Source organism: Ranitomeya variabilis, chromosome 4 (genome assembly GCF_051348905.1).
Source record: "Ranitomeya variabilis isolate aRanVar5 chromosome 4, aRanVar5.hap1, whole genome shotgun sequence".
Classification (NCBI taxonomy): Eukaryota; Metazoa; Chordata; class Amphibia; order Anura; family Dendrobatidae; genus Ranitomeya; species Ranitomeya variabilis.
This window is the reverse complement of record NC_135235.1, coordinates 277,028,582-277,053,301: the sequence shown is the minus strand read 5'-3', so window position 1 is coordinate 277,053,301 and position 24,720 is coordinate 277,028,582. Positions and strand designations below refer to the sequence as shown.

Below are 24,720 nucleotides of genomic sequence, written 5' to 3'. Positions count from 1 at the left end.
CCGCCGTATCCCCAGACTTGCGACGTGCATTGCAGGAGTTTCAGGTGGATAAACCGGATCGTTGTCCACCAGAAAGACTGTTTGTTCCGGATGATTGGACCAGTAGAGTCATCTCCGAGGTCCATTCTTCTGTGTTGGCTGGTCATCCTGGAATATTTGGTACTAGAGACTTGGTGGCCAGGTCTTTTTGGTGGCCTTCCTTGTCTAGGGATGTGCGTACCTTTGTGCAGTCTTGTGAAGTGTGTGCTCGGGCTAAGCCTTGCTGTTCTCGGGCCAGTGGGTTGTTGTTATCCTTGCCCATCCCGAAGAGGCCTTGGACGCACATTTCCATGGATTTTATTTCTGATCTCCCGGTTTCACAGAAAATGTCCGTTATCTGGGTTGTGTGTGACCGCTTTTCTAAGATGGTTCATTTGGTGCCCTTGCCTAAGTTGCCTTCCTCCTCTGAGTTGGTCCCTTTGTTTTTTCAGAACGTGGTTCGTTTGCATGGGATTCCGGAGAATATCGTTTCGGACAGGGGATCCCAGTTTGTGTCTAGATTTTGGCGGACGTTTTGTGCCAAGATGGGCATTGATTTGTCTTTCTCGTCTGCATTCCATCCTCAGACGAATGGCCAGACGGAGCGAACTAATCAGACCTTGGAAACTTATTTGAGGTGTTTTGTTTCTGCTGACCAAGATGACTGGGTTGCTTTTTTGCCACTGGCCGAATTTGCTCTTAATAATCGGGCTAGTTCTGCCACGTTGGTCTCTCCTTTTTTTTGTAATTCGGGGTTTCATCCTCGTTTTTCCTCTGGTCAGGTGGAGTCTTCGGATTGTCCTGGAGTGGACATGGTGGTGGACAGGCTACATCAGATTTGGAATCAGGTGGTGGACAATTTGAAGTTATCTCAGGAGAAGACTCAGCAGTTTGCTAATCGCCGTCGCCGCGTGGGTCCCCGACTTCTTGTTGGGGATTTGGTGTGGTTGTCTTCTCGTTTTGTCCCTATGAAGGTCTCTTCTCCTAAGTTCAAGCCTCGGTTCATCGGTCCTTATAGGATCTTGGAGATTCTTAACCCTGTATCTTTTCGTTTGGATCTCCCAGCATCGTTTGCTATTCATAATGTGTTCCATCGGTCGTTGTTGCGGAGGTATGAGGTGCCCGTTGTTCCTTCGGTTGAGCCTCCTGCTCCGGTGCTGGTGGAGGGAGAATTGGAGTATGTTGTTGAGAAGATCTTGGATTCTCGTGTTTCCAGACGCAAACTCCAGTATTTGGTTAAGTGGAAGGGTTATGGTCAGGAGGATAATTCCTGGGTGGTCGCCTCCGATGTTCATGCGACTGATTTGGTCCGCGCCTTCCATAGAGCTCACTCTGATCGCCCTGGGGGTTCTCGTGAGGGTTCGGTGACCCCTCCTCAAGGGGGGGTACTGTTGTGGATTCTGTTTGTGGGCTCCCTCTGGTGGTTACTGCTGGTACTGGGTGACTTTGGTGGGTTGCGGCCTTTGGTTTCCACCTGTCCATCAGAGGCTGGGTGTCTCCTATTTTACCTGGCCTTTCTGTCATTCCCTTGCCGGCTATCAATGTATTCAGATGTGCTCTGTTTGGTTCCTGCCTACCTGCTCCCAGATCTTTCAGGATAAGCTAAGTGCTGATTTTCAGTTGTTTGGTTTTTTGTCCAGCTTGCTTATTATGTCTCTATGCTAGCTGGTAGCTCTAGTGGACTGAGGTTCTCCCCATGTGCCATGAGTTGGCACATGGGTTCTTGTAATCTCAGGATGGTTTTTTGATTAGGGTTTTTTGCTGACCGCTCAGTCCCCTTTTGTATCATTCTGCTTTCTAGTTTACAGCGGGCCTCAATTTGCTAAATCTATATATATCATCTCTATGTGTGTGCCTTCCTCTCATTTCACCGTCAATACATGTGAGGGGGCAACTATATCTTTTGGGGTTCATTCCTCTGGAGGCAAGTGAGGTCTTTATTTTCTCTGCAGTACTAGTTAGCTCTTAGGCTGGTGCGTGGCGTCTAGAACCAACGTAGGCACGCTCCCTGGCTATCTCTAGTTGCGTTTGTCAGGCGTAGGGCAGCGGTCAGCCCAGGTTCCATCACCCTAGAGCTCGTCCGTTATTTATTTGCACTTTGCTTGTCCTGTGCTATCCCTAGCCATTGGGGATTCATGACAGACAGGATTCCATTGTGATGATGACATCAGAGTGTTTGTCTTGATGCTGAGACAGAATTCCATTGTGATGAAGTCATCAGTGCGTTTGTCTTGATGCTGAGACAGAATTCCATTGTGATGATGACGTTGTTGTGATGAAAAACGATGATGACATCATCACAACAGAATCCTGTCTAGATATTAAGACAAACACTATGATGACATCATCATCGTTTTTGTCTTGAGATCTAAGATTTCATTGTGATGATGTCATCAAGGTGTTTGTCTTGAGGCCTAGACAGGATCCAATTGTGATGATGTCATCAGAGTGTTTGCCTTGATGCTGAGACAGGACCCAATTGTGATGATGTCATCAGAGTGTTTGTCTTGAGACATAGACAGGATTCCATTGTGATGATGTCATCATCGTTTTTGCCTTGAGACCTAGACAGGATTCCATTGTGATGATGTCATCATCGTTTTTGCCTTGAGACCTAGACAGGATTCCATTGTGATGATGTCATCCTCGTTTTTGTCTTGAGACCTAGACAGGACCCCATTGAGATGATGTTATCATCATTTTTACTTTGAGACCTAGACAGGATTTCATTGTGATGATTTCACAATACCCTTCATATCTTTTCCCAATCCCATGCTAAATTTTATTGAGATGATGTCACAGAATCATTTGTCATCTCAAAATATAGAATTTTATTGTGATGATGACACATCATTCTATGTCTCTGTTACATAAAGAGCAACCGTCATTTTATTTTTTTTCCATAAGTCAATTATACACTTGAAAATAAGAAAATTTTCAATTTGTCTTAATAGAGAAATCTGCTTATTTCTTTTCCTGCACTGATCATTCGTTCTCTAAATTGTCAGTTCTCAGGTAAATTCTATCTTCAATAAATACAGACTTTCCCATTACTGAGATAAGAGATGGCAGTTGGTGCTCAGAAAGTTGCAAGGAGAACTGTATCTGTTGCTTTTGGAGATCAAGGTCCACCTCTAGCTCCTCCCATCTCTCACCTCCATAGAATCGTATAAGCACCAACTGCCATCTACTATCTCAGTAATAGAAAAATGTATTTACTCTGAATACAGATTTCATAGACTTCAGCCATGATTTGAGCGTGAAAGATCAAACCAGGAGGTGAAAGAAGCAAAATTCTCTGATAAAATAGTTCCTTATTTTCATGTGAACTATTGAATTCTGAAATTAAAGTGACGGCTAATCTTTAAACATTGTTTCCAGAAAGATAAAATCAGTACAAGATGTCAAATCAAGATTATTTTTTTCAAATCTTAACAGATTATTTGACAAGTCTATCTTTAGCTCATGTTTATTTTCATGCCAGTCAAGAAAAAAATCCAAAAAAAAATAATTTATGCAATCATGCTAATATGAATTCTCAAAGTAAATACACCAGCCTCATTAGGCATAAGAGAGATATTTATAACCATGAACAGCATGATTCAGAGATCATAATCATCTATGTTTTACTCTGAAAATATGCAGTATTTTGGAGAAACTGTTGAAAGCTTAACTGGGGATGAGGTGACTAGTCCAAGAGGCAAATTTCCTAAGATTTCTCTCTGCCCACTCAGCTAAATTAGTAGCTCTCTGTTCCTATATAGACATAAGGAAAACCCAACAGTGACTTATCTTGGACATACTGTAAGCCACATCATCCTTAGCTGCACTTTCAACTTTATTTTTTTGAAAGACCACAGCTTTTCAGTATAAAACATAGATATAAAGGAAGAAAGAGCCAGTCTCAGATTAATGCTGCCTGTTGTGATCCGCTTTTTGGGCTCCCCTAGTGGTGGCTGGTGGTACTGGAGACTTGTGTGTTCTTTTCTGCCTCAGCTCACCTGCTTCCATCAGTTTTGGGAGTTCCCTATTTAGCCTTGCTCTCCAGTCACTTCCTTGCCGGTCATCATTGTAACCTGAGTCTTTCAGTTGCATGTTCCTGCTACCAGTCTGCTGATCAGCTAAGTGGACTCTTGTCCTTTTTGTTTTGTATTTTTTGTCCAGTTTACAGTTTGTCATTTCCTGTTACTGGAAGCTCTTGTGGACTGAAATTGCCACTCCTGTGTCATGAGTTGACACAGGAGTCTTAAAGTAATTTCAGGATGGGTTTTTGTAAGGGTTTTTCAGCTGACCGTGAAGTCCTCTTTTGTATCCTTCCTCTATCTAGTAAGTGGACCTCGCTTTGCTAAATCTGCCTTCATACTGTGTATGTCTTTTCCTCTGAACTCACCGTTAATATGTGTGGGGGCTACTATCATCTTTGGGGAATTTCACTAGAGGTAAGCCAGGTCTGTTCCTTCCTCTTCTAGGTGTAGTTAGTTCTCCGGCTGGCGCATGGCATCTAGGCAGCCGTAGGAATGCTTCCTGGCTACTGTTAGTTGTGTGGTAGATTTAGGTCACAGTCAGCTTGAGTTTCCATCACCCGAGGGCTAGTCTGTTATTTTGTGTTTCTGATGTTCCCATGCCATTGGGGAATCATGACAGTATGACCGGCCACTGTTAAAGTAATTGGCAGAAGAAAGGAGAGTAAAAGAAGTCTGTAGATTTTTTTTTTTTTTTTTTTTCCTCTCATGTTTGCTACTTAGTTGGCTCAGTTGTATTTCTGCTCTATTTACAGCCTTGCCTTTCTCTCCTTCTAATCCTTGAATGGCTCTGATCTCTCCGGTTTTAGGATGGACTCTCAGAGTTTGGCTGCAGGTTTAAATAATCTTGCTACGAAGGTTCAGAATTTACAAGATTATGTTATACGTACCCCTATTTCTGAACCTAAGATTCCTACACCAGAGGTATTTTCCGGAGATAGATCTCGGTTTCAGAATTTCAAATGTAATTGTAAATTATTCCTTTCTCTCAGACCTCACTCCTCTGGAGATCCTGTTCAGCAGGTTAAGATTGTGATTTCTTTGCTGCGAGGTGACCCTCAAAATTGGGCATTTTCATTGACACCAGGGGATCCTGCGTTGCTCAATGTGGATGCGTTTTTTCTGGCTTTAGGGTTGCTGTATGAGGAACCTAATTTGGAGATTCAAGCTGAAAAAGCTTTAATAGCCCTGTCTCAAGGGCAAGATGAAGCTGAGATATACTGCCAAAAATTTCGTAAATGGTCTGTGCTTACTCAGTGGAATGAGTGTGCCCTAGCGGCAATTTTCAGAGAAGGCCTTTCTGATGCCGTTAAGGATGTCATGGTGGGGTTTCCTACGCCCACAGGTCTGAATGAGTCCATCACAATGGCGATTCAGATTGATCGGCGTTTGCGGGAGCGCAAACCCGTGCACCATTTGGCGGTATCTTCTGAAGGGACGCCAGAGAAAATGCAATGTGACAGAATTCTGTCAAGAAGCGAGCGGCAGAATTATAGGCGCAAAAATGGCTTGTGCTTCTACTGTGGTGATTCCGCGCATGTTATATCAGCATGCTCTAAACGTACTAGGAAGGTTGACAAGTCTGTTTCTATTGGCACTTTACAGTCTAAATTTCTTCTGTCTGTAACTCTGATTTGTTCATTATCAGTTATTACCGTGGATGCCTATGTTGACTCTGGCTCTGAGTCTCATGGATTGGTCCTTCGCCAGGCGCTGTGGGTTTGATTTAGAGCCTCTGGAAGTTCCTATACCTCTGAAGGGTATTGATTCTACACCTCTGGCTTGTAATAGACCACAGTTCTGGACGCAAGTGACTATGCGTATGACTCCAGACCATCAGGAGATGATTCGCTTCCTCGTGTTGCATAATTTACATGATGTGTTAGTGCTTGGATTACCATGGTTGCAATCTCATAACCCAGTACTGGACTGGAAAACTATGTCTGTGTTAAGCTGGGGATGTCGGGGGGCTCATGGGGACATACCTTTGGTTTCTATCTCGTCATCTATTCCCTCTGAGGTTCCGGCATTTTTGTCGGATTTTGGGGATATTTTTGAAGAGCCTAAAATTGGTTCTCTCCCTCCCCACAGAGAGTGTGATTGCGCCATAGATCTGATTCCAGGCAGTAAATTTCCAAAGGGTCATTTGTTTAATCTATCTGTACCTGAGCATGCTGCCATGCGAGAGTATGTTAAGGAGTCCCTGGAAAAGGGACATATTCGTCCTTCTTCATCACCTTTAGGAGCTGGGTTTTTCTTTGTCTCTAAAAAGGATGGCTCGCTGAGGCCTTGTATTGATTATCGACTCCTGAATAAAATTACTGTCAAATATCAGTATCCGTTGCCGCTGCTTACTGATTTGTTTGCTCGCATAAGGGGGGCTAAGTGGTTCTCCGAGATTGATCTCCGTGGGGCGTATAATTTGGTGCGAATTAAGCAAGGGGATGAGTGGAAAACTGCATTTAATACGCCTGAGGGCCACTTTGAGTATTTAGTAATGCCTTTCGGCCTTTCTAATGCACCTTCAGTTTTTCAGTCCTTTATGCATGATATTTTCCGTGAATATCTGGATAAATTTATGATTGTGTATTTGGACGATATTTTGATTTTTTCTGAGGACTGGGAGTCTCATGTTCAGCAGGTCAGGAGGGTTTTTCAGGTCTTGCGGGAGAATTCTCTGTGTGTAAAGGGTTCTAAGTGTGTTTTTGGGGTTCAAAAGATTTCCTTTTTAGGGTACATTTTTTCCCCTTCTTCTGTTGAGATGGACCCTGTCAAGGTTCGGGCTATTTGTGACTGGACGCAGCCTACTTCTCTAAAGGGTCTTCAGAAGTTCTTGGGCTTTGCTAATTTTTATCGTCGATTTATAACTGGTTTTTCTGGTGTTGCTAAGCCTCTTACGGATTTGACTAAGAAGGGTGCTGATGTTGCCAATTGGTCCTCTGCCGCTGTGGAGGCCTTTCGGGAACTTAAGCGCCGCTTTTCGTCTACCCCGGTGTTGCGCCAGCCTGATGTCTCTCTCCCCTTTCAGGTTGAGGTCGATGCTTCCGAGATCGGAGCGGGGGCGGTTTTGTCGCAGAAAAGTTCCGATTGCTCAGTGATGAGACCTTGTGCGTTCTTTTCTCGAAAATTTTCTGCCGCCGAAAGAAATTATGATGTCGGTAATCGGGAGCTTTTGGCCATGAAGTGGGCATTTGAGGAGTGGCGTCATTGGCTTGAGGGTGCTAAACATCAGGTGGTGGTTTTGACTGATCACAAGAATCTGATTTATCTTGAGTCTGCCAGGCGCCTGAATCTTAGACAGGCGCGCTGGTCGTTGTTTTTCTCTCGGTTTAATTTTGTGGTCTCATACCTACCAGGTTCTAAGAATGTGAAGGCAGATGCCCTTTCTAGGAGTTTTGAGCCTGATTCCCCTGGTGATTCGGAACCTACAGGTATCCTTAAGGATGGGGTGATATTATCCGCTATTTCCCCAGATCTGCGACGTGCCTTGCAAGAGTTTCAGGCGGATAGACCTGATCGCTGCCCACCTGGTAGATTGTTTGTTCCTGATGATTGGACCAGTAGAGTCATCTCGGAGGTTCATTCTTCTACGCTGGCGGGTCATCCTGGAATTTTTGGTATCAGGGATTTGGTAGCTAGATCCTTCTGGTGGCCATCTCTGTCTCGAGATGTGCGTGTTTTTGTGCAGTCTTGTGATGTGTGTGCTCGGGCCAAGCCTTGTTGTTCTAGGGCTAGCGGGTTGTTGTTGCCCTTGCCTATTCCGAAGAGGCCTTGGACGCACATCTCGATGGACTTTATTTCTGATCTTCCTGTCTCTCAGAGGATGTCTGTTATCTGGGTGGTGTGTGACCGTTTTTCTAAGATGGTTCATTTGGTGCCATTGCCGAAGTTGCCTTCCTCGTCTGAGTTGGTTCCTTTGTTTTTTCAAAATGTGGTTCGCTTGCATGGTATTCCTGAAAATATCGTTTCTGATAGGGGTACCCAGTTCGTTTCTAGATTTTGGCGGGCATTCTGTGCCAGGTTGGGCATTGATTTGTCTTTTTCGTCTGCCTTCCATCCTCAGACTAATGGCCAGACGGAGCGAACTAATCAGACTTTGGAGACGTATTTGAGGTGTTTTGTGTCTGCGGATCAGGATGATTTGGTTGCCTTTTTGCCGTTGGCGGAGTTTGCTCTTAATAATCGGGCTAGTTCGGCCACTTTGGTTTCCCCTTTCTTTTGCAATTCGGGGTTTCATCCCCGTTTTTCTTCTGGTCAGGCGGAGTCTTCGGATTGTCCTGGAGTAGATGCTGTGGTGGATCGGTTGTATCGGATTTGGGAACAAGTGGTGGACAATTTGAATTTGTCCCAGGAGAGGACTCAGCGGTTTGCTAACCGCCAGCGTCGGGTTGGTCCTCGCCTTCGTGTTGGGGACTTGGTGTGGTTGTCTTCCCGTTTTGTCCCAATGAGAGTTTCTTCTCCTAAATTTAAGCCTCGGTTCATCGGTCCCTATAGGATTTTGGAGATTATTAACCCTGTTTCCTTTCGTTTGGACCTCCCGGCATCTTTCGCTATCCATAATGTGTTCCATCGGTCGTTGTTGCGGAGATACGAGGTGCCGGTGGTTCCTTCCGCTGAGCCTCCTGCTCCTGTGCTGGTTGAGGGTGAATTGGAGTACGTTATAGAGAAGATCTTGGACTCCCGTATTTCCAGGCGGAGACTCCAGTATCTGGTTAAATGGAAGGGCTATGGTCAGGAAGATAATTCTTGGGTAACTGCCTCTGATGTTCATGCCTCGGATTTGGTTCGTGCCTTTCATAGGGCTCATCCAGGTCGCCCTGGCGGTTCTTGTGAGGGTTCGGTGCCCCCTCCTTAAGGGGAGGGTACTGTTGTGATCCGCTTTTTGGGCTCCCCTAGTGGTGGCTGGTGGTACTGGAGACTTGTGTGTTCTTTTCTGCCTCAGCTCACCTGCTTCCATCAGTTTTGGGAGTTCTCTATTTAGCCTTGCTCTCCAGTCACTTCCTTGCCGGTCATCATTGTAACCTGAGTCTTTCAGTTGCATGTTCCTGCTACCAGTCTGCTGATCAGCTAAGTGGACTCTTGTCCTTTTTGTTTTGTATTTTTTGTCCAGTTTACAGTTTGTCATTTCCTGTTACTGGAAGCTCTTGTGGACTGAAATTGCCACTCCTGTGTCATGAGTTGACACAGGAGTCTTAAAGTAATTTCAGGATGGGTTTTTGTAAGGGTTTTTCAGCTGACCGTGAAGTCCTCTTTTGTATCCTTCCTCTATCTAGTAAGTGGACCTCGCTTTGCTAAATCTGCCTTCATACTGTGTATGTTTTTTCCTCTGAACTCACCGTTAATATGTGTGGGGGCTACTATCATCTTTGGGGAATTTCACTAGAGGTAAGCCAGGTCTGTTCCTTCCTCTTCTAGGCGTAGTTAGTTCTCCGGCTGGCGCATGGCATCTAGGCAGCCGTAGGAATGCTTCCTGGCTACTGTTAGTTGTGTGGTAGATTTAGGTCACGGTCAGCTTGAGTTTCCATCACCCGAGGGCTAGTCTGTTATTTTGTGTTTCTGATGTTCCCATGCCATTGGGGAATCATGACAGCTGCCTGTGATTTGGGATATCACGAATCACCTATAAGAATCCTTTCAAAGGGGATCTGTCAGTAGGATCAACCCTCCTAAGCCGTCTACATGATCATTTAGGTCATAGAAAGTTGAATAAACTACACCTTGATATCTGCGATCTGATGTCTTATTCCCGAGAAATCCACGTTTTTCTCAATATGTAAATGGGCTGTTAAGATCTATGGATCAGACATAGATCTGCCTGAAAATCTGCCTCCAGAGCTTATTATAAATGAAAGGGGCATTAATAATATGTAATTACTGACAGTCCACTCTCCGGACGTACATGTGTCCGGATGCACATGTCTATGGGTCGGACATAGATCTGTCTGAAAATCTGCCTCCAGAGCTTATTATAAATGAAAGGGGCATTAATAATATGTAATTACTGAACGTCCGCTCTTCGAATGTACATGTGTCCGTATGTACATGTCTATGGGCCGGACATAGATCTCCCAGAAAATCTGCCTCCAGAGCTTGTCTCACACTGGTAACACCCCCTTTCATTTATAATAAGCTCTGGAGGCAGATTCTCGGGAAGATCTATATCCAGCCTATAGATCTTAACAATTCATTTCCACATTAGGAAAAAGTGGATTTCTAGGGATTAAGACATCGGATTACAGATATCAAGGTATCTTTTTATTCAGCTTCCTCTGACCTATATGTCCATATAGACAACTTAGGAGTCTTGATCCTACTGACAGATTCTGATTAATAAGGTTTGCAGTGTTTATTGTGAAATCTGGTACTATGATTTCACTTCAATGGCCAGCTGGAGGAAACAAGATATTGTAGAAACAGTACAAAGGTTTGCTATCAACCCAGAATGCAATCAAATGAAATAATAATAAAATTAAAGGTGATGATGGGTCTCCTTGTTCAATGGGCCCTTATGCACATATAACATATATAATGTCTGTCTATGATTAAATGTGCTATGTGTTTCAGGACAAGCATTATATATGTTATATTGGTATGGAAATGGGGTTAGCCAATGGATATTTAATAAATGCTTCCTAAAGTCATCAAATCTTCATATCTTGACTGGACAGGATGCTTTATTTTTGCACAAATGAAGCTTTGTTTTGCAAGTTCACCCTAAACCTGTGTGAGCCTTGAAAATTAATAATCTCTCTTTGCAGAACATTCTATCTTCTGCGTAATTGTTTTGTATCTGGCTTGCCTTAAACAGAACTTTGCTTGTCAATATGGAGAGAATGATAGAGAGCGACGGTGGAAAAGCAGTTGCATACAGGTTTGACTGAAAAATCTCCATGCACTTGCAGAATAACAGAAGGAATGTTTGATTTAATGCTTCTGAACCTGGCAGTTTCATGATAACTCTTTCTGTCTGCCACTGATTAGAAGCCTTGTGGTATTTTCCATTAAACTGACAGGGTGTTCGAGTTGACTCTTGCGTTACCGGAAAAGTTCCATCTCGAAAGTATTTTCTAAACTGGAGGCAAATATAGCATTTCTGTGGTGAAGAAGGTGTCAGGAAACTGAGAATGTCAAAGTTATAAAACACAAAAAAGTCATAAAGAAAGTTAAACAAACTCACAAAAGATGTAGAAAAGTAATTTTTCATAGTTCCAGAGTTTTTAAGATTGAAGGCAGATACAAGCCCATTGAGTTCAACTTATAACCTGTTAAAAGGAAGGCAAAAACTCCATGAGGAAGATGCTAATTGCCCAATATTAGGGGAAACAATGCTTTTCTGACTCCACAAAAGGCAATGAGACAAATTCCCTGTATCAATGTCCCATCACAGAGTCTAGTACCCATAACCTGTAATATTATATTTAAAGAAAGGCATCCAGATCCTCCTTGTACTATTGTAGCGAGCGAATCAACCATGACAGCATCACATGACAGAGAGTTTTATATACTTACAACTCTTACAGTAAAGAATCCATAGCCTCACTATTCTTACAGTAAAGAATCCATAGCCTCACTGCTCTTACAGAAAAGAATTCATAGTCTCATTGCTCTTACAGTAAAGAATCCATAGTTTCTCTACTCTTACAGTAAAATATCCATAGCCTCACCATCTTGCAGTAAAGAATTCATAGTCTCACTGCTCTTACAGTAAAGAATCCATAGTCTCATTGCTCTTACAGTAAAGAATCCGTAGTCTCTCTACTCTTAAGGCCCCGTCACACATAGCGACGCTGCAGCGATACAGACAACGATGCCGATCGCTGCAGCGTCGCTGTTTAGTCGCTGTGTGGTCGCTGGGGAGCTGTCACACAGACCGCTCTCCAGCGACCAACGATGCCGAGGTCCCCGGGTAACCAGGGTAAACATCGGGTTGCTAAGCGCAGGGCCGTGCTTAGTAACCCGATGTTTACCCTGGTTACCAGTGTAAAATGTAAAATAACAAACAGTACATACTCACCTTCACGTCTCCCGGCGTCCGCTTCCTGCACTGACTGAGCGCCGGCCCTAACAGCAGAGCGGTGACGTCACCGCTGTGCTGTACTTTCACTTTACAGCCGGCAGTCAGTCAGTGCGGGAAGCGGATGGCAAGGGACCTGACGGACACCGGAATGTGAGTATGTACTGTTTGTTTTTTTTACATTTACGATGGTAACCAGGGTAAACATCGGGTTACTAAGCGCGGACCTGCGCTTAGTAACCCGATGTTTACCCTGGTTACCAGTGAAGACATCGCTGAATCCGTGTCACACACACCGATTCAGCGATGTCAGCGGGACCTCAACGACCAAAAAAGGTCCAGGCCATTCCGACACGACCAGCGATCTCACAGCAGGGGCCGGGTCGCTGGTACGTGTCAAACATAGCGAGATCGCTACTGAGGTCGCTGTTGCGTCACAAAACTTGTGACTCAGCAGCGATCTCGCTAGCGATCTCGCTATGTGAGACGGGGCCTTTACAGTAAAATATCCATAGTCTCACTACTCTTGCAGTAAAGAATCCAGAGCCTCACTGCTCTTACAGTAAAGAATCCATAGTCTCACTGCTCTTACAGTAAAATATCCATAGCCTCACTACTCTTGCAGTAAAGAATCCATAGTCTCACTACTCTTACAGTAAAGAATCCATAGTCTCACTACTATTACAGTAAAGAATCCATAGCCTCACTGCTCTTACAGTAAAATATCCATAGGCTCACTAATCTAAGGCTATGTGCCCACGTTCAGGATTTTTCAAATTTTTTTCGGGTTTTTTCAGTGGTTTTCCGCAATCAAAGTGCGATAAAAATGCTTAATTTAAGTATCCCATCATTTTAATGCATTCCGCAATTTTTGTGCCCATGCCGCATTTTTTTCTGCAGCGGAAAAACTTTGCGGAAAAAATGCAGCATGTTCATTATTTCTGCGGAATCGCATTGATTCCGCAGCCATAGGATTGCATTGAAACGCTCACTTTACGCATGTGGCTATGCCCACCATGCGTAAAGTGAGCGCTTCATGTGCGGATGGTACCCAGGGTCTGCAGGAGAGGAGACACTCATTCAGGCCCTGGGTACAATATTCCTGTAAAAAATAGAATTAAAATAAAAAATAGGGATATACTCACCTTCTGATGCCCCCCGGAGCTCTCCCGGCTCTCAGCGGTGCACGGGGTGGCTTCTGTTCCCAGGGATGCATTGCACAAATCACCTGAGATGATGTCGCGGACACACGACCATGACGTCACAAAGGTCCTTCGAGCAATGCATCCCTGGGAACGAAACGTACCGGGTCACCGCTGAGGAGATCAGGGGCCATCGGAAGGTGAGAATAACCAGATTTTTTATTATTTTTATTATTTTTAACATTCCATCTTTTACTATTGATGCTGCGTAGGCAGCATCAATAGTAAAAAGTTGGTCACACTTGTAAAGCACTACGCTAGACAAGTGTGACCAATCTGTCAATCACTTTACCAAGTGATGCTTCAAATCGCTTGGAAAACGCAAGCATTCTGCAAGCTAAAAACGCTTGCAAAACTCTTGTGTTTTGCGGGAAAACGCATGCGAATTCCACATGCGTTTTACCTGCGGCAGGGAGTTGCGGAATTGCTGAGGAAATTTCCGCTGCAATTCCAAACTTGTGCACATAGCCTTACAGGAAAGAATCTATAACCTCACTACTCTTACAGTAAAGAATCCATAGTCTCACTACTCTAACAGTAAGGAATCCACAATCTTAATGCTATTACAGTAAAGAATTACCATCTATGACGATGACTAAACCTTCTTTCCTTAGCCTTAGAGGATGCCCCCTTATTGCAAACGTAGGGGTAAAAAGATTATTAAAAAGATCTCTGTAGGGTTGAGCGAAACGGATCGGTCATTTTCATAAGTCGCTGACTTTTGGCAAAGTCGGGTTTCATGAAACCCGACCCGATCCCAGCGTGGGATCGGCCATGCGGTACACGATCTTCGCGCCAAAGTCGCGTTTCCTATGACGCTTAAAGCGCCATTTCACAGCCAATGAAGTTGCACGCAGAGTGTGGGCAGCGTGATGACATAGGTCCTGGTCCCCACCATCTTAGAGAAGGGCATGGCAGTGATTGGCTTGCTTTCTGCGGCGTCACAGGGGCTATAAAGGGGCGTTCCCGCCGACCGCCATGTTACTGCTGCTGATCTGAGCATAGGGAGAGGATGCTGCCGCTTCGTCAGAAGCAGGGATAGCGTTAGGCAGGGTAAATTAACCCCCAAATCGCTTGTGCTGTAGCGATTTCCACTGTCCAACACCACCTTTTCTTTTTGGGACAGTAGAGGCTAGATTTCTGTGCAACAGCTCTGTAGGTTATAAGGCTCCCTGATAGCTGCGTTGCTGTGTGTACGCCGCTGTGCAAACCAACTGCTTTTTTCAAAGCACAAATCCTGTTGCTCCTTCCTTTCTGCACAGCTATCTTGTTTGTTTGTCCACACTTTTGACTTTTGTGTGCAGCAGTCCTTTTTATTGCTGCCTGACATACTTTTCTGATATAACTGTAGGGAGATAGTAATTGTAGTACAGTCCCTTTTTTTTTTTTTTGTTATATCTCTTCAAGCCACTTTTTGCCACAGAAAATATACTCTAATACAGTGGGCCTGATTTCTTCACAATTCTCCCAGAAAAAAAAATAAAAGTGGGAGATTAAGATTGGCAAATCTGCATTAGTGCCAGTCCTGTGTGTGGCATCTGTCTTTGTTTTTCTGCCACAGAAAACCTACTGTATAACAGTGGGCCAGATTAAATCACTTGTCTCACATATCCCCCCAAATAATTAAAATAAAGGGAGAATAATCTTGCCAAACCTGTGCATCTGTGCGAGTGCTGTCTGTGGTATCTGTCAGTCATTTTGTGCCACAGGAACTATACCGTGATATAGTGGGCCTGATTCAATCCCTTGTCTCCCATATCAAAAAAAGAGGGACATTTCTATTGCCAGTGTGTGCATCTGCGTCAGTCCGGCTAGTGCCATATCTGCCAGCCTCTTTCTGCTAATCAAACTGTGTTGTTGTGTAATACAGTGGGCCTGATTTTTCACTGCATTCTCCCACACATAAAGAGGGACATTTCTATTGCCAGTGTGTGCATCTGTGTCACTCCTGTTAGTGCCATATCTGCCAGCCTCTTTCTGCCAATCAAACTGTCTACTGTAATATAGTGGGCCTGATTTTTCACTGCATTCTCCCACACACAAAGAGGGACATTTCTATTGCCAGTGTTTTTATCTGCGTCACTCCTGTTAGTGCCATATCTGCCAGCCTCTTTCTGCCAATCAAACTGTCTAGTGTAATACACTGGGCCTCATTTTTCACTGCATTCTCCCACACATAAAAAAGGGAGCTTTACATTCCCAACAAGTTCATGCACACCTTGTACCTGGTTTTACAGGACCACATAACGGTTGTTAGTTTGGTAACATTTTTCCAAGAATGAGGAAGTCTGGTGGAAGAGGTCGTGGCCGTAGGCGGTCATTGGCAGCTGGTAATGATGGTAGTGGTGGTGGTCGTGGAGCATCAGGTGGTCGTGGGAAAAGCAGTATAGCCCCTAAGTCTCGAGTTGTTGAGCCAGCGTCCTCCTCTGGCTACACAAGGCCTCGAAGGCTCCCTTTTCTGGGAGTAGGAAAACCGCTTTTGAAGCCGGAGCAGCAGGAACAAGTATTGGCTTTCATTGCTGACTCTGCCTCTAGCTCTTTCGCCTCCTCCTCGGAAAGTGCCAAATGTCAGAGCAGTGCGTCGTCAGTGGATGCTCCCGGTCAGGAACAAGTCGCTTCCTTGTGTCCTTCACCCAGAACAACAGTGAAGGATGCGTCAGGCGACACAACTGGTTACTCCATGGAGCTCTTTACACATACCGTGCCTGGGTTAGAAAGGGAAATTGTTAACAGGCCATGCCCATTACAAGATGAATCGGACATGGAGTGCACAGATGCACAGCCACATTATTATGCTGTTCCTTTGACTCAGATCAGAACATTGCCCTCGCAGTGTACTGATCCAGAATCTGACCCCGATGAGACTATGGAGCCCCGTCACGAACGCTATAGCACCGGCTTACACGGTGACCCAGAGGAAGGTGCACAGAACATAGAAGAGGAGGTCATAGATGACCCAGTTGTTGACCCCGATTGGCAGCCATTGGGGGAACAGGGTGCAGGCGGCAGTAGCTCTGAAGCGGAGGAGGAGGAGCCGCAGCAGGCATCAACATCGCAACAGGTTCCATCTGGCAGGCCCGTATCTGGCCAAAAACGTGTGGCAAAACCAAAACCAGTTGTAGGACAGCATGGCCATCAGGTTAAAGTAGCTCAGTGTGCAATGCCTGAAAAGGTATCCGATAGGAAGAGTGCAGTCTGGAATTTTTTTAACCAAGATCCCAATGATCAGCGCAAAGTCATCTATAAGAAATGCTCAAGGACCTTCAGCAGAGGTCAGAATGTTAAAAATTTAAATACAAGTTGCATGCATAGACATTTATCCACCATGCACTTGCAAGCCTGGACAAACTACCAAACGTCCCTTAACGTTGTAGCACCCTCTCACAATGAAGCTAGTCAGCAACGTGACATCCCTTCCTTCACTGTAAGCCCACCGTTTACCACACCACCTGCAGGTAATGTTGCTTTTTCGTCACAAGGCCAAAGCAGTCAGGGAATCACCAGGTTCGTGGTCGGAAAAACAGTATGTAGGGCACCATCAAGAATACCATCACCAACCCTCTCTCAGTCACCCATATCCACCGGCACCCCCGCTAGTTCCACCGTATGCAGCTCTCCAGTCCAGCTCACCCTACATGAGACTCTCGTTAGGAAAAGGAAGTACTCATCCTCGCATCCACGTACACAGGGTTTGAACGCCCACATTGCTAGACTAATCTTGTTAGAGATGATGCCCTACCGGTTAGTTGAAACTGAAGCTTTCAAAGCCCTGATGGACTACGGTGTACCACGCTACAAGCTACCCAGTCAACAATTCTTTTAGAGAAAAGCCATCCCAGCCCTCCACCAGCATGTAAAAGACCGCATTGTCCATGCGCTCAGGCAATCTGTGAGTAGAAAGGTGCACCTGACAACAGATGCATGGACCAGTAGGCATGGCCAGGGGCGTTACGTCTCCATCACGGCACACTGGGTTAATGTGGTGGATGCAGGGTCCACAGGGGACAGTAATATTGGGACAGTTCTGCCTAGCCCATGGTCTAGGAAACAGTTGGCTGTAGGTGTTCGCCCCCCCTCCTCCTCCTCGTCCTCCAGCAGAAGTGAGAGCTCGTCCACAGACCACAGTCGCACGACCACTCCATCCGCAGCTGCCACTGTTGCACACGAGATGTCCAATTATGGAACAGCTAGTGGCAAGCGTCAGCAGGCTGTATTGGCAATGAAGTGTTTGGGCGACAACAGACACACCGTGGAAGTTCTGTCCGAGTTCTTGCAGCAAGAAACTCGGTCATGGCTGGGCACTGTACATCTTGAGGCAGGCAAGGTAGTGAGTGATAATGGAAGGAATTTTATGGCTGCCATAGCCCTTTCACAACTGAAACACATTCTTTGCCTGGCTCACATGTTAAACCTGGTGGTGCAGTGCTTCCTGAAAAGTTATCCGGGGTTACCCGATCTGCTGCTGAAAGTGCGCACTTTGCTCTCACATCCGCCGTTCGCCCGTACACTCCAGCCGTATGCAGAACCATCAGCGGTCTTTGAACCTTCCCCAGCATCGCCTAATCATCGACGTTGCAACAAGGTGGAACTCCACACTGCACATACTTCATAGACTGTGCGATCAGAGGCGTGCTGTTATGTATTTGTGGGAGGATACACATACACGGGCAGGCAGTTGGATGGCAGACATGGAGTTGTCAGCTGTGCAGTGGTCGAAGCTCCAAGACCTGTGTCAAGTCCTTCAGTGTTTTGAGGAATGCACACGGCTGGTTAGTGCAGACAACGCCGTAATAAGCATGAGCATCCCCCTAATGCGTCTGCTGATGCAAAGTTTGACGCACATAAAGGAACAGGCGTCTGCAGCCGAGGACGAGGGAAGCCTTGATGACAGTCAGCCATTGTCTGCTCAGGGAAGTCTACAGGACGAGGTGGCGAGCGAAGAGGAGGAGGACGAGGAGGATGATGGGGATGACTACTTTTTGGATGAGGAAGCTTCTCAGGGGGCAATAGAAACTGCTGGCGGTGCAAGGCCAGGTTCAGGGTTTTTGAGGGAGACAAGTGACGTTGATTTGCCAGAAAGTGCTCCTCAACCCAGCATATGCACTGACTTGACAACTGGAACATTGGCCCACATGGCGGATTATGCCTTGCGTATCCTCAAAAGGGACCCACGCATTATTAAAATGATGACAGATCACAATTACTGGTTGGCCTGCCTCCTTGATCCTCGCTATAAAGGCAAATTGCAAAATATCATGCCACATGAGAACCTCGAACAGATATTGGCAACCAAACAAGCTACTCTTGTAGACCATTTGATTCAGGCATTCCCAGCACACAGCGCCGGTGATGGTTCTCACACGAGCTGCAGGGGGCAACAGGGCAGAGGTGTTAGAGGTGCACAGAACAGAAGTGGCGTAGGACAGAGGGGTTTTCTGACCAGGTTGTGGAGAGATTTCGCAATGACCGCAGACACGACAGGTACAGCAGCATCTATTCAAAGTGACAGGAGACAACATTTGTCCAGTATGGTTACTAACTATTTTTCCTCCATTACCGATGTTCTCCCTCAACCGTCATTCCCCTTTGATTACTGGGCATCCAAAATAGACACCTGGCCTGAATTGGCTGAATATGCATTGCAGGAGCTTGCTTGCCCAGCAGCTAGTGTGCTATCAGAAAGAGTATTCAGTGCTGCTGGTTCAATACTGACCGAAAAAAGGACTCGTCTGGCTACCCAAAATGTTGATGATCTAACCTTCATTAAAATGAACCACTCATGGATTTCAAATTATTTTGCCCCACCTTTCCCGGCTGACACCTAGCTTTCCAAAAAAGGTCTTGCTTTGGGACTGGTGTTACTGACTGTTCCAATCTCTTAATTTGCAGCTGCTGTTTGTCCAGCATACAACATGTTTACACCTCCCTAAATGGCCTAACTCCCCCCACGGGGCCGTGGTCTCGCCACTTGTTGCAAGCACCCGTCAGAGTGCCGTTTGTCTGAAGAGGTGGGTGTGTCCACTTTTGGTCGATGGCACTGGCACTGGGTCCCTCATAGTACAATGAAGTGTCTCTGGCGGTGGTGGCGCGCACCCAACGTCAGACACACCGTTGTAACATGAGGAGCCCTGGGCTTGTACCGCCGGCCAGGAGAGAGTGTCCCCCCCAAGGTCAAACAATGCTCTACCACTTGCAAAATTATCTGTCGCTGCTCCACCACTGTTTAGTCTATGCGCTGAAATCCTTCCATGCCTGGCACAGACAATAACAATTTGTTGACATGTATGATGCTAGTTAAAATAGTCAGGGGCCCTGTCCTACATTTACACCAGTAAATACTTTGCGCCAAATTACAATGTCTGAAAGTCAGCATAGGAGCACACCCCTGTACCTAAGTATGCCACCCTTTTTTTTTTTTTTTTGGTTTTGTTTTTGTTTGGGATACATTAACATCAATTTAGGTTTTGGGACTCGGAGTACTTACTGTGTCAGACACTCCTTCCAATTGTCCTCCGCTGACCACACCAATGCTGCCTGTGTACCCCTGCCACCTAATGGAAGCTGCATAGAGCCTATTTTATTATTTTAGACCTAGGAATTCTGTCTGCAGTCCCTCCTTCCAGTTGTCCTACGTTGACCACACCAATGCTGCCTGTGTACCCCTGCCACCTAATGGAAGCTGCATAGAGCCTATTTTATTATTTTAGGCCTAGGAAGTCTGTGTGCGGTCCCTCCTTCCAATTGTCCTCCACTGACCACACCAATGCTGCCTGTGTACCCCTGCCACCTAATGGAAGCTGCATAGAGGCTATTTAGGCCTAGGAATTCTGTCTGCGGTCCCTCCTTCCAATTGTCCTACGTTGACCACACCAATGCTGTCTGTGTACCCCTGCCACCTAATGGAAGCTGCATAGAGCCTATTTTATTATTTTAGGCCTAGGAAGTCTGTGTGCGGTCCCTCCTTTCAATTGTCCTCCACTGACCACACCAATGCTGCCTGTGTACCCCTGCCACCTAATGGAAGCTGCATAGAGCCTATTTTATTATTTTAGGCCTAGGAAGTCTGTGTGCGGTCCCTCCTACCAATTGTCCTCCACTGACCACACCAATGCTGCCTGTGTACCCCTGCCACCTAATGGAAGCTGCATAGAGCCTATTTTATTATTTTAGGCCTATTAATTCTGTCTGCAGTCCCTCCTTCCAATTGTCCTACGTTGACCACACCAATGCTGCCTGTGTACCCCTGCCACCTAATGGAAGCTGCATAGAGCCTATTTTATTATTTTAGGCCTAGGAATTCTGTCTGCGGTCCCTCCTTCCAATTGTCCTACGTTGACCACACCAATTCTGCCTGTGTACCCCTGCCACCTAATGGACGCTGCATAGAGCCTATTTTATTATTTTAGGCCTAGGAATTCTGTCTGCGGTCCCTCCTTCCAATTGTCCTACGTTGACCACACCAATGCTGCCTGTGTACCCCTGCCACCTAATGGAAGCTGCATAGAGCCTATTTTATTATTTTAGGCCTAGGAATTCTGTCTGCGGTCCCTCCTTCCAATTGTCCTACGTTGACCACACCAATGCTGCCTGTGTACCCCTGCCACCTAATGGACGCTGCATAGAGCCTATTTTATTATTTTAGGCCTAGGAATTCTGTCTGCGGTCGCTCCTTCCAATTGTCCTACGTTGACCACACCAATGCTGCCTGTGTACCCCTGCCACCTAATGGAAGCTGCATAGAGCCTATTTTATTATTTTAGGCCTAGGAATTCTGTCTGCGGTCCCTCCTTCCAATTGTCCTCCGCTGACCACACCAATGCTGCCTGTGTACCCCTGAAACTAATTTAAAAATGCATAGAGCCAACTTTTTAAGTTAACACATACTACCTTTGTCTGTCTGCGGCGCCACTCAATCACGCTGTCCTCCACTGAAAAAGCTGAACTTCAACCTTCAGGCTCTCATTAAGTAGTTGTTTATATAAGACAGCAGTTGCCCTACTACTTTGGTTGGTTTCTGCCGCTCCTTGGTGTTCTCCTCCTCCTTGGTGTTCTCCTCCAGGTTTCCTTGTCTGAGCTTCAACTTTCAGGCTCTCATTAAGTACTTTTTAATGTCACACTGCAGTTGGCCTACTACTTTGGTTGGGGCCTACTAACGGTGTGTGCCGCTCCCTGGTGTTGTCCTCCACTGTATAAAGCTGAGCTTCAGTCTTTAGGCTTTCGGCCTATAGTAGCAGATATTAAACTGCATTTGGCCTTCAACTTTGGTTGGTCCCTACTAACGGTGTGTGCCGCTCCCTGGTTTTGTCCTCCACTGTATAAAGCTGAGCTTCAGTCTTTAGGCTTTCGGCCTATAGTAGCAGATATTAAACTGCATTTGGCCTTCAACCTTGGTTGGTCCCTACTAACGGTGTGTGCCGCTCCCTGGTGTTGTCCTCCACTGTATAAAGCTGAGCTTCAGTCTTTAGGCTTTCGGCCTATAGTAGCAGATATTAAACTGCATTTGGCCTTCAACTTTGGTTGGGCCCTACTAACGGTGTGTGCCGCTCCCCGGTGTTGTCCTCCACTGCAGAAAGCTGAGCTTCAGTCTTTAGGCTTTGGCCTATAGTTGCAGATATTAAACTGCATTTGGCCTACTAGTGTGGTTGGGCCCTTAAAACGGTGTCTGCTGCTCCTGGGTTTGCTCCTCCACTGAACAAAGCAATGCCGCCTGTTTAGTCCTGTTACCAATTTTGAACTGCATTTAGCCTACTTTATTCTGTGGCCCTATATCTGTGTTTCCTCCTCATCCTGCCCATTGCACAGACAGTGCTAGATGATTCTGCTGGTACATTGACCCAGACCACTACATTCCCCTTGCACTCTACACAGCCAGAATCTGACCCTGCTGAAAGTAAGGTTCCCCTTCCCGCATGCTATACCACCTTACACAGGGACAAAGAGGAAGGTGCAGATGAAAGTGCAGGTTCCTTCATCAGGTGGGGGGGCATACTCGTTGGTGACGTCACTGGCACAGGGCCCCTCAGAGTATGCAAAAGTGTCGCTGCCAGTGGGAGGCGCCCCCACCGTGCAAACACACCGCTGTACTTTGAGGGGCCCTGTGCCAGTGCCAATGCCAACGAGTGGGCCCCCCCTGCTTGCTCAGGATCACAGCACTTGCAAACTTGACATACTTACCTCTCACTGCTCCACCGCCGTGACGTAGTCCACGTTTCCTGGGCCCACTAAAAACTTGAACCAGCCCTTCAGCCCACAACTTTAGCCAAATGACTCCCAATTTCCAATGCCTATCTATTATTATAAAGTAAATTAAAATTGACAAGCTTCAGTAACAAGAATGGATGTTTTTGCCATTAAAATGGGCACTGTAGGTGTTTTCCTGGCCTCCACTCACTGCTGACTATGCTTCCCCATTGACTTGCATTAGGTTTCATGTTTCGGTCGATCCCCGACTTTTCGCGATAATAGTCCGACTTCACTCGACTCGACTTTTGACAAAGTCGGGTTTCGCAAAACCCGACTCGAACCCAAAAAAGTAAAAGTCGCTCAACCCTAGATCTCTGTACTGTCCCCTCATATATTTGTACATTGTAATAATAATAATTGCCCCTAAGTCTTAATCTTTCAAAACTGAATGACCCCAAGTTTGATAAACTGTCTTGGAAACCATTTTTTCCAAATTTAAAGAGAAATTACATTTTTATACTTTTTAAGCTTGTGCAGTCATCTTAACAACAGCAGAGCAGCTACGCTCAGTGACTGGCTGCAGCGGTGAAGTGCAACAATGTCACAGCTGCAGCTAAAGCACAAAGACCAGAGTAGCAGTGGGGAACAAGTATTGGAACCAACGGAGGATGAGCATAATCTTTCTATTAGTTGTTTTTTTTACTACTGTTTGATTGGTTGATGTCCACTTTTCTAAAATTCTTTATGGCTGTCAGAGCGGAGCATGGTTGGGAAAAATTGGTGATCTACATTGTGCAAAGCTTCAGTGAAATCTAGAATGAGTAGATATGGTATTTATAAATAGTTTTATTTTTTATATATCTTCTAACTACAGTGGCGAAAATAAGTATTTGATACACTGCCAATTTTGAAAGTTTTCCCACCATGGTAATGGTTGAGACTATGGTCCCAGTTGTTTTTAAGTCATTGATCAAATCCTCCTGTGTAGTTCTGGGCCGATTCCTGTCCTAACTCAGAATCATCCTTACTCCACGATGAGAGATCTTGCATGGAGCCCCAGACTGAGGAAGATTGACAGTTACCTTGTGTTTGAGTTTTCTAATATTTGTGCCAACAGTTGTTGCCTTCTCACTAAGCTGCTTGTCAATTGTCCTGTAGCCCATCCCAGCCGTGTGCAGGTCTACAATTTTATCCCTGGTGTCTTTAGACAGCTCTTTAGTCTTGGCCATGGTGGAGAGGTTGGAGTGTGATTTTATTGAGTGTGTGGATAGGTGTCTTTTATACAGGTAATGAGTTCAAACAGGTCCAAGTAATACAGGTAATGAGTGCACAGTAGGAGGGCTTCTTAAAGAAAAACTAACAGGTCTGTGAGAGCCAGAATTCTTTCCGCTTGGTCAGTGATAAAATACTTATTTCATGCAATAAAATGCAATTTAATTATTTAAAAATCATACAATATGATTTTTATTTGTAGGTTTTGTCTCTCATAGCTGAAATGTACCTACGATAAAAATTACAGACCTCTCCATTCTTTGTAGGTGGGAAAACTTGCAAAATCGGCAGTGTATCAAATACTTATTTCTCCACTGTACTTCAGACCAATGGCAGTACCAGCCTACTATAATTTCCAAAAATCGAAGTTGAGTTTCTTGACCTCAGTTTTGGGTTTTTACTGTACATTTTAATGAAAAGAAGGAAAAAAAACTGTACAGCCCAAATCATGGCGGGAACTTGACACATTTTTGCACTTTGACCACTGTGAATGTTATTTTGGAGCAGGTGCATGAGTGTAGGTGACGGATGTGTTCTTATTCCAAAAACCATTAAATTGCTGACTGACAGGTTATTGCTGCCCTAAAGATGAACCCATCAACTGACATACTGCACATCCAGGTACATTTCATTTAGCACTTGTGTGTTAAATGTAGGACTGTTGTTATGTGAAAGTTTTATGAAGAGCTGTTTGTTATTTCACAGCTTTATCTTGTAAGAGACGCTTTTAGATGGTAAATAGGAGTAGGAAAGGATGGACACGAAAGGCTATAAATAAGATTTATGAAATTCTTCTATTATATGAATTCAGGATTGTCTCTATTTCCAGAATCCACATCCTTAGAGAGTAACTATGCTACATATAATACCTGTTTTGATTACAATCTTATATAATCTTTTGGATTTAGATATATGGATCTTTTCCACCTTGGTATATTGGTCAACATGAAGTTTCCAATTAATTCTTTCAATGTTCATTCTTCATCTTGCAGGGAAAAATTGACTATTT

The 24,720-nt window shown here is 45.2% G+C and overlaps 1 long non-coding RNA gene across 1 annotated transcript in view; it reads left to right on the top strand.

Moving 5' to 3' along the window:
* Window positions 1-24,720, top strand: part of LOC143768819 (uncharacterized) — a 39,600-nt gene that overhangs the window by 14,281 nt on the left and 599 nt on the right. The window lies entirely within an intron of this gene.